Here is a 14,995-nt window from a genome sequence, read left to right as displayed (position 1 = left end):
TGCTGGCGCTGAGGGGGAAATTGACCAGGAGGATTCTGATGGAGAGATGGTTTGTTTAAGTCAGGCACCCGGGGAGCCACCTGTTGTCCGTGAGATGAATAAGGCCATTGACATGCCTGGTCAAAATGCCAAAAAAAATCACCTCTTCGGTGTGGAATTATTTCAACAGAAATGCTGACAACTGGTGTCAAGCCGTGTGTTGCCTTTGTCAAGCTGTAATAAGCAGGGGTAAGGACGTTAACCACCTAGGAACATCCTCCCTTATACGTCACCTGGAGCGCATTCATCAGAAGTCATTGACAAGTTCAAAAACTTTGGGTGAGAGCGGAAGCAGTCCACTGACAACTAAATCCCTTCTTCCTCTTGTACCCAAGCTCCTGCAAACCACACCACCAACTCCCTCAGTGTCAATTTCCTCCTTAGACAGGAACTCCAATAGTCCTGCAGGTCATGTCACTGGCAAGTCTGACGAGTCCTCTCCTAACTGGAATTCCTCCTATGGATCCTTGAGTGTAACGCCTACTGCTGCTGGCACTGCTGTTGTTGCTGCTGGGAGTCGATCATCATCCCAGAGGGGAAGTCATAAGACCACTTGTACTACTTCCAGTAAGCAATTGACTGTACAACAGTCCTTTGCGAGGAATATGAAATATCACAGCAGTCATCCTGTTGCAAAAGCGGATAACTCAGGCCTTGGCAGCTGTGTTGGTGTTAGACGTGCGTCCGGTATCCGGCGTTAGTTCACAGGGACTTAGAGAATTTCTTGAGGTAGTGTGTCCCCGGTACCAAATACCATCTAGGTTCCACGTCTCTAAGCAGACGATACCGAGAATGTACACAGACGTCAGAAAAAGAGTCACCAGTGTCCTAAAAAAATGCAGTTGTACCCAATGTCCACTTAACCATGGACATGTGGACAAGTGGAGCAGAGAAGACTAAGGACTATATGACTGTGACAGCCCATTGGGAAGATGTATTGCCTCCCGCAGCAACAACAGCAGCGGCGGCACCAGTAGCAGCATCTCGCAAACGCCACCTCGTTCCTAGGCAGGCTACGCTTTGTATCACCGCTTTCCATAAGAGGCACACAGCTGACAACCTCTTACGGAAATTGAGGAACATCATCGCAGATTGGCTTACCCCAATTGGACTCTCCTGGGGATTTGTGACATCGGACAATGCCACCAATATTGTGCGTGCATTACATGTGGGCAAATTCCAGCACGTCCCATGTTTTGCACATACAATTAATTTGGTGGTGCACAATTTTTTTTAAAAACAACAGGGGCATGCAAGAGATGCTGTCGGTGGCCCGAAGAATTGCGGGCCACTTTCGGCATTCAGCCACCACATGCCGAACACTGGAGCACCAGCAAACACTCCTGAACGTTCCCCGCCATCATCTGAAGCAAGAGGTGGTAACGAGGTGGAATTCAACCCTCTATATGCTTCAGAGGATGGAGGAGCAGCAAAAGGCCATTCAAGCCTATACATCTACCTACGATATAGGCAAAGGAGGGGGAATGCACCTGACTCAAGCGCAGTGGAGAATGATTTCAACGTTGTGCAAGGTTCTGCAACCCTTTGAACTTGCCACACGTGAAGTAAGTTCAGACACTGCCAGCCTGAGTCAGGTTATTCCCCTTATCAGGCTTTTGCAGAAGCAGCTAGAGAGATTGAAGGAGGAGCTAAAACGGAGCGATTCTGCTAGGCATGTGGGACTTGTGGATTGAGCCCTTCATTCGCTTAACCAGGATTCACGGGTGGTCAATCTGTTGAAATCAGAGCACTGCATTTTGGCCACCATGCTCGATCCTAGGTTTAAAGCCTACGTTGTATCTCTCTTTCCGGCAGACACAAGTCTGCAGATGTTCAAAGACCTGCTGCTGAGACAATTGTCAAGTCAAGTGGAACGTGACCCGCCAACAGCTCCTCCTTCATTTTCTACCACCACTGGAGCTGCCAGGAAAAGGATCATATTTCTAAAACCACCCGCTGGCGGTGATGCAGGGCAGTCAAGAGCAAAAACTGACATCTGGTCCGGACTGAAGGACCTGCCAACGATTACTGACATGTCGTCTACTGTCACTGCATATGATTCTGTCACCATTGAAAGAATGGTGGAGGATTATATGAGTGACCGCATCCAAGTAGGCACGTCAGACAGTCCGTACGTATACTGGCAGGAAAAAGAGGCAATTTGGAGGCCCTTGCACAAACTGGCTTTATTTTACCTAAGTTGTCCCCCCTCCAGCGTGTACTCTGAAAGAGTGTTTAGTGCAGCCGGTCACCTTGTCAGAGATCAGCATACGAGGTTACTTCCACAAAATGTGGAGAAGATGATGTTCATCAAAATGAATTATAATCAATTCCTCTGTGGAGACATTTACCAGCAATTGCCTCCAGAAAGTACACAGGGACCTGTGATGGTGGATTCCAGTGGGGACGAATTAATACTCTGTGAGGAGGGGGATGTACACAGTGAAAATGGTGAGGAATTGGAGGATAATGATGAGGTCGACATCTTGCCTCTGTAGAGCCAGTTTGTGCAAGGAGAGATTAATTGCTTCTTTTTTGGTGGGGGCCCAAACCAACCAGTCATTTCAGCCACAGTCATGTGGCAGACCCTGTCGCTGAAATGATGGGTTTGTTAAAGTGTGCATGTCCTGTTTATATAACATAAGGGTGGGTGTGAGGGCCCAAGGACAATTCCATCTTGCACCTCTTTTTTTTTTTATCTTTGCATCATGTGATGTTTGGGGCCAATTTTTTTAAGTGCCATCCTGTCTGACACTGCAGTGCCACTCCTAGATGGGCTAGGTGTTTGTGCCGGCCACTTGGGTCGCTTAGCTTAGTCATCCAGCAACCTCGGTGCAAATTTTAGGACTAAAAATAATATTGTGAGGTGTGAGGTGTTCAGAATAGACTGGAAATGAGTGTAAATTATGGTTATTGAGGTTAATAATACTATGGGATCAAAATTACCCCCAAATTCTATGATTTAAGCTGTTTTTGAGGGGTTTTTGAAAAAAAAACACCAGAATCCAAAACACACCCGAATCCGACAAAAAAATTTAAGGGAGCTTTTGCCAAAACGCGTCCAAATCCAAAACATGGCCGCGGAACCGAATCCAAAACCAAAACCCAAAACCCAAAAATTTTCCGGTGCACATCACTAGACTCTTCACACCCTGACCCTTTGCGAGTTCTTTTAACCTGTTTCCTTTACACAAATCACATTTGCATATAATATGTGATAAGCTATTATACGCAACTGTGCGGTCCAATTGCACGGCACAAAGGTACTTTTTATCTGTGTGCCCTACAATCACAGAGACGATTTCACAAGGCTAAGTCCCTACCACCTTGAGCGATTTCCAAATACACTGCACTCCAACAAAACTCAATAATCACATATGATAGCGAGCCATATGCCACTGGACTTCTCTAATCCAGTGTTACCTGCAGTATACCTATATGGTTCAACAATCATACGTTTACTTTCAATGCCCACACTTGCACACTTGGATTTTTCTGTACAGAAAAGTAACTTCCCAGAAACTGGCAATAATTTCCCAGAGGCTTTATCATACAGTTCGCTAAACGTATTATCAAATGATCGTTTTCAGTTTAGCTTGTTACCCTATAAAGCTTACAATAATAACCCTTATTCCCTTGTGTAATTGTTTACGGACACACGTGCGTGTAGGCGCGTGAGATTAAGCCCGTGCAATTGAGCGCGTGCTTGTGTGTACCTTGTGCGTGATTATGCTTGTGCGTGTCCGAGTGTCTGATTACGTAGTCAACAACCATGTGTCAGAGGCCCAGGCTGCACCACAAAAGCGTACTCACTTATGGCTTTAAACTTAAAAAGTCACCACAAAATCTATATACAGGTATATTACTGGGTGGTATTCATGTGACCGGCGGTCGGGTGACCGACAGTCACATGACCTCATCAACCATCCCGACCGCTCACTATCTCGATGGTCGGCATGCCGACCAACAGGGACTATTTCCACTCGTGGGTGTCCACAACACCCATAGAGTGGTCGCCACCGAGCCAGCAAGGGGCTTGCTGCACTCGCCCCTCCCCGCCGGGATCCCGGCGTCGGTATGCTGCCAGGATCCCGGCGTCGGTAAGCTGACCGGCGATCTCCTGACCGGCGGTCAGCCGTACTACACCCATATTACTCCTTACAAACAAAACAGCGTAATATTTAAAATCCTGCTGCTTATCAATCAATCTCCATAACCACAGAGACTGATTGCTATATATACTTATTATCTATGCTTATGCGATTAAATGCCCGCACATCTTCCCACTTAAACACAATCCAAACTGAAACAGACCCACTCTATCAATATGCAGTTATTCAACTTATGGCAACAATACAACAATATACTTCTTGTTTAAAATATATATGCTTAGAGAAAAGAAATTCTTTATTGTCCCTGAATTCACGCTAGCGCCTATTCAGAGCACACAAACAGACGTGGTTTTTCAGCATCAGTTGCTAACTTTAAAATAAAACAAAAATTGTTTTTACCTTTATATGACGTCCACCCTCTGCTGATAAACCAGAGTTCGATTGATTTGTGCACTCCTTTCGGTCGTAGCGCCCAGCAAGAGCCCCCAACTGTGAAATCCAACAAATTAATAACAAGACAAAATATATTGTTGCAGATGCGGTTAGTGTAGAAATACGGTGCGTACCTTACGTGCGGTTATTCGCATGTTAATACCTTAAGGAATCCAACTATGAAACCATATACGTTTGTAATGTGACCCAACGCACATACAGATTTAATACTAACAGAAAAAGGTAAAATAACACAAGTACAGAAATACAGGTAAACAGCAAGTATTATACACACCGTCAGAGTAAGTTACAGACTAAGGGGGTCATTCCGAGTTGTTCGCTCGCAAGCGGATTTTAGCAGATTTGCTCATGCTAAGCCGCCGCCTACTGGGAGTGAATCTTAGCATCTCAAAATTGCGAACGATGTATTCGCAATATTGCGATTACACACCTCGTAGCAGTTTCTGAGTAGCTCCAGACTTACTCGGCATCTGCGATCATTTCACTGCTTGTCGTTCCTGGTTTGACGTCACAAACACACCCAGCGTTCGCCCAGACACTCCTCCGTTTCTCCGGCCACTCCTGCGTTTTTTCCGGAAACTGTAGCGTTTTTTCCCACACGCCCATAAAACGGCCTGTTTCCGCCCAGTAACACCCATTTCCTGTCAATCACATTACGATCGCCAGAACGATGAAAAAGCCGTGAGTAAAATTCCTAAGTGCATAGCAAATTTACTTGGCGCAGTCGCAGTGCTGACATTGCGCATTAAGCGGAAAATCGCTGCGATGCGAAGATTTTTACCGAGCGAACAACTCGGAATGACCTCCTATATACATACACAAGCGGACAACAGTCGTCAGCAGATAACCGTGATAGTTCTGAGAAAGGAGATCTCTGGAATGAATCCAAGCAACTGTATTTATACAGTAGCTTCTAACACACACAATACAATAATAAACACGCTGTTCTTATTGGTCCGTGATGTAAACATTTCCGTAACTCATGGTCCATTGGTCCATTCAAAGGTATTGTTCTCAGGAATGTGACTGTTGAGCCTCAGGCTCCCTCCGTGCAGGTAGTTCAAACAGGCTAGTTACACGCCCCTCACAATGCATAATATTTCACCTACATTACATTTCTCCCAATAGCGTGAGCCCGCAATATGCGATATTCTGTCTGCACATACCGGAGTGCAGCAAATGGAGAGCTGAACACGATGATATAAAATAAGATGTGATATCATGCTTCTAAACCTGTGCTACGTGAAATGCTGTCTCCTGATCTAACCTTAATGTTGCTAGATACTAAAGTCTGTTATTAAATCATCTTATGACTATGTGTAATTTATGTGTAAGTTTGGAGTATGAATATTGGTGGTCATTCCGAGTTGTTCGCTCGGTAATTTTCTTCGCATCTCAGTGATTTTCCGCTAATTGCGCATGCGCAATGTTCGCACTGCGACTGCGCCAAGTAAATTTGCTAAGAAGTTTGGTATTTTACTCACGGCATTACGAGGTTTTTTCTTCGTTCTGGCGATTGTAATGTGATTGACAGGAAGTGGGTGTTTCTGGGCGGAAACTGGCCGTTTTATGGGAGTGTGTGAAAAAACGCTGCCGTTTCTGGGAAAAACGCGGGAGTGGCTGGAGAAACGGGGGAGTGTCTGTCCGAACGCTGGGTGTGTTTGTGACGTCAAACCAGGAACGAAACTGACTGAACTGATCGCAGTGGCAGAGTAAGTCCCGAGCTACTCAGAAACTGCTTAGAAATTTCTAGTCGCAATTTTGAGAATCTTTCGTTCGCAATTCTGCTAAGCTAAGATTCACTCCCAGTAGGCGGCGGCTTAGCGTGTGCAATGCTGCTAAAAGCAGCTTGAGAGCGAACAACTCGGAATGAGGTCCATTGTGTAACAATATGGCTTTTATTAGCAACTGCATGTTCTATCGTAATAAGGATAAGATGCGGTAATCTGCAAAGTACCATAGTACGCAAAAATGAGTACGTACACATGCTAATAAATGCAATATTGCATTCTGAGAATAAAATGCAATTTCGACTTTCACACTTGCGGCCGCATCCTTCCGGGATGCAGCTGCATGGTGAAGGGTCTGCACATGCGCAATATGTCCATTGCATGGCACAGACTCGTCAGACGCAGCCATGCAGTGGCTGTGTCCATCTCTAAATGAGGCCCTGATCCAGGAAAGGGAGTGAAACAATCTGTATGAATGGGGGTAAGTGATGAGGTAAGTGACCTGGGGAAGTGGGGATGAGGTTGAGGTGAGCGGTCTTTGTCAAAGGGTAGATTTGGGTTTAAGGTGTGTGGTCTGTGTCCAAGGGGATGGGTTTGGGGTTGATGTGAATGGTGTATACCCAAAGGTGGGGCTTTGCTTTAAATCCTATGTTTTAATTAGAGATGTGCGGCGGACAATTTTGTGTTTTGGTTTTGGATCTGCATTTGTGTTTTGGATCTGGATTGATTTTGCTAAAACCACCCTTTCGGGTTTTGGTTTTAGATGTGGATGCTTTTTGAAAAAAACAACAACATAAAAACAGCTAAAATCACAGAATTTGGGGGTAATTTTGATCCTACGGTATTAATAACCTCAATAACATTAATTTCCACTAATTTCCAGTCTATTCTGAACACCTCACACCTCACAATATTGTTTTTAGGCCAAAAGGTTGCACCGAGGTTGCTGGATGGCTAAGCTAAGTGACACAAGTGTGCGTCACAAACACCTGGCCCATCTAGGAGTGGCACTGCAGTGGCAGACAGGATGGCAGATTTAAAAATAGGCCCAAAACAGCACATCATGCAAAGAAGAAAAAAAGGTGCAATATGGATATGTCCATGGGCCCTCCCACGCACCCTTATGTTGTATAAACATTAAACAGGACATGGACAGTTTAGTAAACCCATCATTTCAGTGACAGGTGGTCCCCCTGGAAAAAGCTCGGCAAGTTCTCCATATCATAGCTAGCTACAAACATACCACCTCCATATTTGATGACTTTTCACATTATGAGAAGAGGCAAGAGGAAGAGGACACACAGGCTCTCACCTCCACTCCTATATTAGTGTGGAAAAGAAAGGACTTCAACCAAGCAAATATATCATTATTAATTACCACATTACTGGACAAACTGAAAAACTAGGGACCAAAACCTCCAAATTTTTACCCCCTTCTCCATGTTCAGGGATTAAGATAATCTCGGAATTAATGCTGGGATGCAAATAAACTGGTGTATACCATAGGATCAAGATTGGATATTTCCCCTCCACAGAGTCTGGAGACTTATTTTGTGAAAATCTCGTGGGTTTCTTTTTTTCCAACTTTTTATTGCATTTTTATTTACATATTTTGTGGCAGATACCTTTTTTTGTTTTTCACAGCTCCCATTTACACGTATGTGAGCATACCTGTGTGTCCAAGTTACACGCATGTGAGCATACCTGTGTGTCTTGTTTATTTTTTTCAGATTTAATTTTTAAATATAGCAGCCCCTTAGATGTTTTAGCAACCCCTACTGAGCCCCCACAGCAGCCTCGGATGGGGCAAGTTGAGTTCGGGTGGGTTTGCTGTACAGTACTAAGCAGGGCTGTGCAGTGAATCTTTTGTTATTCAGCTCCTACCCTAGTGGAGCTTACCACTCTACAGTAGAAAACCATTACATACTATAAGTAGGACTGTGGGAGGAAGAAATGCCTCTGTGCCCACAGCATGCCTCAGCCTGACAAGCCAGACATCATCCTGGCTGTAAGCCACCATGAGACTCCATACTGGGCCTTATTCAGTAACTGTTTGTGCCTTACAGGAGCTCCTGGCCCATCTAGTGCTGCAGTGCAATGGAAAGCTGATGCAATGCAAGATCACTGAAACTCTGTTCTTCTAACACCGTGAGGTCTTGTGACCTTAGGAAAAGAAGCCTGTACAACAAATTTGCATCTTTTAAATAAACTAGGTGATTCATTGCGCCCTATGGGTGCTCTTCACACCACCGAAAACGGGCTACGCCCCATTAACCCCTGCACGCCTTTGAACATACGTAGGCCGGTAGATAACAGATCCAGAAACGCAGGGCAGTATAGAGAGCATACAGAAATGGTGTCCGGTTGAGAAAAGATAGAGAGGCGTATGGGGGGGGTGGGGGAGAAAGGGAATGTACAGAAATGATGTGCGATCGGTAAAGGATAGGGAGAGGCAGGGTGGTAGGGAGAGGATAAAGAGAGGCAAGGTGTTAGAGAGAAAACACCATTGCAAGAGGCTACACCCCCTTAACCCCTGCACAGGCTTCAGCTGTGCTATTATTTTTATTATATGGAGTATTACCTGCAAACATTTTTATGTTAGTGGGTAAATATTGCAAAGGGGAAGGGCGTGCAATTGTCAAGAGGGCATAGCCCTTTGTGAGGGCGTGAAGACTGGCCGCAGGGCACGATGAATAACAGTGTATACACATAATACCCACAGGTAGCAGAGCCGCTTATACACACAATACCCACAGGTAGCAGAGCCGCTTGTACACACAATACCCACAGGTAGCAGAGCCACTTATATACACACAATGGACACAGGCAGCAGCGCAGCTTATACACACAATACCCACAGGTAGCAGAGCCGCTTATACACACAATACCCACAGGTAGCAGAGATGCTTATACACACAGTGCCCACAGGTAGCAGAGCCACTTATACACACAATGGCCACAGGTAGCAGAGCCACTTATACACACAATACACACAGGTAGCAGAGACGCTTATACACACAGTGCCCACAGGTAGCAGCACAGCTTATACACACAGTGCCCACAGGTAGCAGAGCCGCTTATACACACACAATACACACAGGTAGCAGAGCCGCTTATACACACACAATACCCACAGGTAGCAGAGCCGCTTATACACATAATACCCACAGGTAGCAGAGCCGCTTATACACACAATACCTACAGGTAGCAGAACTGCTTATACACACAATACCCACAGGTAGCAGAGCTGCTTATACACACACAATGGCTACAGGTAGCAGAGCCACTTATACACACAATACCCACAGGTAGCAGAGGCACTTATACACACAATACCCACAGGTAGCAGAGCCGCTTATACACACAATGGCCACAGGTAGCAAAGCTGCTTATACACACACAATACCCACAGGTAGCAGAGCCACTTATTCACACAATCCCCACAGGTAGCAGAGATGCTTATACACACAGTGCCCACAGGTAGCAGCACAGCTTATACACACAGTGCCAACAAGTAGCAGCGCAGCTTCTACACAGAGTGGCCACAGGTAGCAGAGCCGCTTATACACACAATGGGCACAGGTAGCAGAGCCGCTTATACACACAATACCCACAGGTAGCAAAGGCGCTTATACACACACACACAATACCCACAGGTTGCAGAGCCGCTTATACACACAGTGGGCACTGGTAGTAAATCCGCTTATACACAGAGTGGCCACAGGTAGCAAAGCCACTTATACACACAATTGCCACAGGTAGCAGAGCCGCTTATACACACACAATACCCACAGGTAGCAGAGGCGCTTATACACACAGTGCCCACAGGAAGCAGAGCTGCTTATACATACAGTGCCCACGGGTAGCAGAGCCGCTTATACACACAATACACACAGGTAGCAGAGCCGCTTATACACACAATGGCCACAGGTAGCAGAGCCGCTTATACACACACAATACACACAGGTAGCAGAGCCGCATATACACACACAATACTCACAGGTAGCAGAGCCGCTTATACACATAATACCCACAGGTAGCAGAGCCGCTTATACACACAATACCCACAGGTAGCAGAGCTGCTTATACACACACAATGGCTACAGGTAGCAGAGCTGCTTATACACACAATACCCACAGGTAGCAGAGGCACTTATACACACAATACCCACAGGTAGCAGAGCCGCTTATACACACAATGGCCACAGGTAGCAGAGATGCTTATACACACAGTGCCCACAGGTAGCAGCACAGCTTCTACACAGAGTGGCCACAGATAGCAGAGCTGCTTATACACACAATGGGCACAGGTAGCAGAGCCGCTTATACACACAATACCCACAGGTAGCAAAGGAGCTTATACACACACAATACCCACAGGTAGCAGAGCCGCTTATACACACAGTGGGCACAGGTAGTAAATCCGCTTATACACACAGTGCCCACAGGTAGCAGCACAGCTTATACACAGAGTGGCCACAGGTAGCAAAGCCACTTATACACACAATGGCCACAGGTAGCAGAACCGCTTATACACACACAATACCACAGATAGCAGAGGCACTTATACACACAGTGGCCACGGGTAGCAGAGCCGCTTATACACACAATACACACAGGTAGCAGAGCCGCTTATACACACAATGGCCACAGGTAGCAGAGCCGCTTATACACACAATAGCCACAGGTAGCAGAGGCGCTTATACACACAATACCCGTAGGAAGCAGAGCCGCTTATACACACAGTGGGCACAGGTACTAAATCCACTTATACACACAGTGCCCACAGGTAGCAAAGCCACTTATACACACAATACCCACAGGTAGCAGAGCCGCTTATACACACAGTGCCCACAGGTAGCAGAGCCGTGTATACACACAATGGACACAGGCAGCAGCGCAGCTTATACACACAGTGGCCACAGGTAGCAGAGCCACTTATACACACAATATCCACAGGTAGCAGAGACGCTTATACACACAGTGCCCACAGGTAGCAGCGCAGCTTATACACACAGTGCCCACAGGTAGCAGAGTCGTGTATACACACAATGGACACAGGCAGCAGCGCAGCTTATACACACAGTGGCCACAGGTAGCAGAGCCGCTTATACACACAATATCCACAGGTAGCAGAGACGCTTATACACACAGTGCCCACAGGTAGCAGAGCCACTTATACACACAGTGCCCACAGGTAGCAGAGCGGCTTATACACACAATACACACAGGTAGCAGAGCCGCTTATACACACAGTGCCCACAGGTAGCAGAGCCACTTATACACATAGTGCCCACAGGTAGCAAAGCCATTTATTCACACAATGGCCCTCATTCCGAGTTGTTCGCTCGCTAGCTGCTTTTATTAGCACCCTGAATTTTTACAGCATGCAAGACAGGGCCAGTGTAAGACAGGGCCAGTGTACGTTTATATTCACTGCACCCGTGAATGTTTACAGCGTACAAGACAGGGCCAGTGTCCATTTATATTTACTGCACCCCTGAATTTTTACAGCATACAAGACAGGGCCAGTGTACATTTATTTTAACAACAGCACCCTGAAATTTTTACAGCATACAAGACAGGGCCAGTGTACATTTATATTCACTGCACCCCTGAATTTTTACAGCATACAAGACAGAGCCAGTGTACGTTTATATTCACTGCACCCTGAATTTTTACAGCATGCAAGACAGGGCCAGTGTAAGACAGGGCCAGTGTACGTTTACATTCACTGAACCCCTGATTTTTTACAGCGTACAAGACAGGGCCAGTGTACATTTATATTCACTGCACCCCTGAATTTTTACAGCATACAAGACAGGGCCATTGTACCTTTATTTTCTCTGCTCCCCCGAATTTTTACAGCATACAAGGCAGGGCCAGTGTACATTTATATTCACTGCACCACTGAATTTTTACAGCATACAAGACAGGGCCAGTGTACATTTATTTTAACAACAGAACCCTGGAATTTTTACAGCATACAAGACAGAGCCAGTGTCACAGGCGTGCGCAGCACATTTTATTAGGGGGTGCACCGCCGGAGGGGTGTGTCTAGCACCGCCTTTTGGGCGTGTCTAGCACCATCTATTGACGGTCAACGCAATATAAAATATCCACCCTTGTACCAATCCTAATAAAGCAGATACATTGTCAGATGTTGTGGTGTGCACCAAACAAACACCCCTGATGGCACTCACTGCAATTACAGTGCTCCTCCTCAGCTTGGTCTGGCTCCCCCTCTCTTTACCCTGCAAGCTGCAGCAGCTTACTTACAAGTCAGTCACTCACTGACACTGACAGTCGCAGACTAGTACTGCTGCTGCTGGAAAAACGAGTGACGTGTCAATGCTGCTGCCGACCGCCTGCCAGTATTGAGTTTGTCTTCCTAAGAGGAACGCTGGCTGCATGCTGCTCCTCATCAGTGGCTGGCGTTGGCATAGCATAGAAGGAGAGAGGTGGGCATGTGGCGGGTGGGCATGCGAGCAGGATGACGTAATCACATCACATCACGCTGTTTTTGTACATGGAGGTGGAGCCGGGAGTTTGAAAGCCGGTGGCAGTGGCACCCTTGATTAACCCAGGCTTCTGGTCAGTAATGCAGTCCTGACAGGGTGCAGCGCAGAGGGGACAGTAATCAGCCTGCTCTGCGATCACTGCATCAGGCATGCGAGATCAGGGTGCTAGACATTAGGGGGTGCCTGTGCGCACCAGGCACCCCCCCTGCGCACACCAATGGCCAGTGTACGTTTATATTCACTGCACCCCTGAATTTTTGCAGCATAAAAGAAAGGGCCAGTGTACGCTTATATTGACTGCACCCCTGAATTTTTACAGCGTACAAGACAGGACCAGTGTACATTTATATTCACTGCAGCTCCCCTGAATGTTTACAGCATACTGTTGTGCTCATAAGTTTACATACCCTAGCAGAATTTGTGATTTTCTGGCCATTTGTCAGAGAATATGAATGATAACTCACAAACTTTTCTTTCACTCATGGTTAGTGGTTGGGTGAAGCCATTTATTGTCAAACAACTGTGTTTACTCTTTTTAAATCATAATGACAACAGAAACTACCCAAATGACCCTGATCAAAAGTTTACATACGCCAGTTCTTAATGCTGTGTATTGCCCCCTTTAACATCAATGACAGCTTGAAGTCTTTTGTGGTAGTTGTGGATAAGGCTCTTTATTTTCTCAGATTGTAAAGCTGCCCATTCTTCTTGGCAAAAAGCCTCCAGTTCCTGTAAATTCTTGAGCTGTCTTGCATGAACTGCATGTTTAAGATCTCCCCAGAGTGGCTCAATGATATTGAGGTCAGTAGACTGAGATGGCCACTCCAGAACCTTCACTTTATTCTGCTGTAGCCAATGACAGGTCGACTTGGCCTTGTGTTTTGGATCATTGGGGGTAATTCCAAGTTGATCGCAGCAGGAAATTTTTTAGCAGTTGGGCAAAACCATGTGCAGTGCAGGGGAGGCAGATATAACATGTGCAGAGAGAGATAGATTTGGGTGTGGTGAGTTAAATCTGCAATCTAAATTGCAGTGTAAAAATAAAACAGCCAGTATTTACCCTGCACAGAAACAAAATAACCCACCCAAATCTAACTCTCTCTGCAAATGTTATATCTGCCCCCCCCCCCTGCAGTGCACATGGTTTTGCCCAATTGCTAAAAAAATTCCTGCTGCGATCAACTTGGAATTACCCCCATTGTCATGTTGGAACGTCCAAGTACGTCCCATGCGCAGCTTCCGGGCTGATGAGTGCAAATTTTCCTCCAGTATTTTCTGATAACATGCTGCATTCATCTTGCCATCAATTTTGACCAAGTTTCCAGTGCCTTTGTAGCTCACACATCCCCAAAACATCAGCGATCCACCTCCGTGTTTCACAGTAGGAATGGTGTACCTTTCATCATAGGCCTTGTTGACTCCTCTCCAAATGTAATGTTTATGGTTGTGGCCAAAAAGTTCAATTTTGGTCTCATCACTCCAAATGACTTTGTTCCAGAAGTTTTGAGGCTTGTCTCTGTGCTGTTTGGAGTATTGAAGCGGGATGCTTTGTGGCATTTGCGTAGTAATGGCTTTCTTCTGGCGACTTGACCATGCAGCCCATTTTTCTTCAAATGCCTCCTTATTGTGCATCTTGAAACAACCACACCACTTTTTTTCAGAGATTCCTGTATTTCAGCTGAAGTTATTTGTGGATTTTTCTTTACATCCCGAACAATTTTCCTGGCAGTTGTGGCTGAAATTTTTGTTGGTCTACCTGACCGTGATTTGGTTTCCACAGAATCCCTCATTTTCCACTTCTTAATTAGAGTTTGAACACTGCTGATTGGCATTCTCAATTGCTTGGATATCTTTTTTTATCCCTTTCCTGTTTTATACAGTTCAATTACCTTTTCCCGCAGATCCTTTGACAATTCTTTTGCTTTCCCCATGACTCAGAATCCAGACACGTCAGTGCAGCACTGGATGAAAGATGCAAGGGTCTTTCAGGAGTCCAGAAACTCACTGACCTTTTATACACACACACTGATTACAAGCAAACAGATCACAGGTGAGGATGGTTACCTTTAGTAGCCATTCAAACCTGTTTGTGTCAACTTGTGTGCATGTTATCAGGCTAAAATCACCAGGGTATGTAAAC

Source organism: Pseudophryne corroboree, chromosome 5, assembly GCF_028390025.1.
Source record: "Pseudophryne corroboree isolate aPseCor3 chromosome 5, aPseCor3.hap2, whole genome shotgun sequence".
Taxonomy (NCBI): domain Eukaryota; kingdom Metazoa; phylum Chordata; class Amphibia; order Anura; family Myobatrachidae; genus Pseudophryne; species Pseudophryne corroboree.
The sequence above is the reverse complement of the archived record's forward strand: the minus strand, read 5'-3'. Positions refer to the sequence as shown.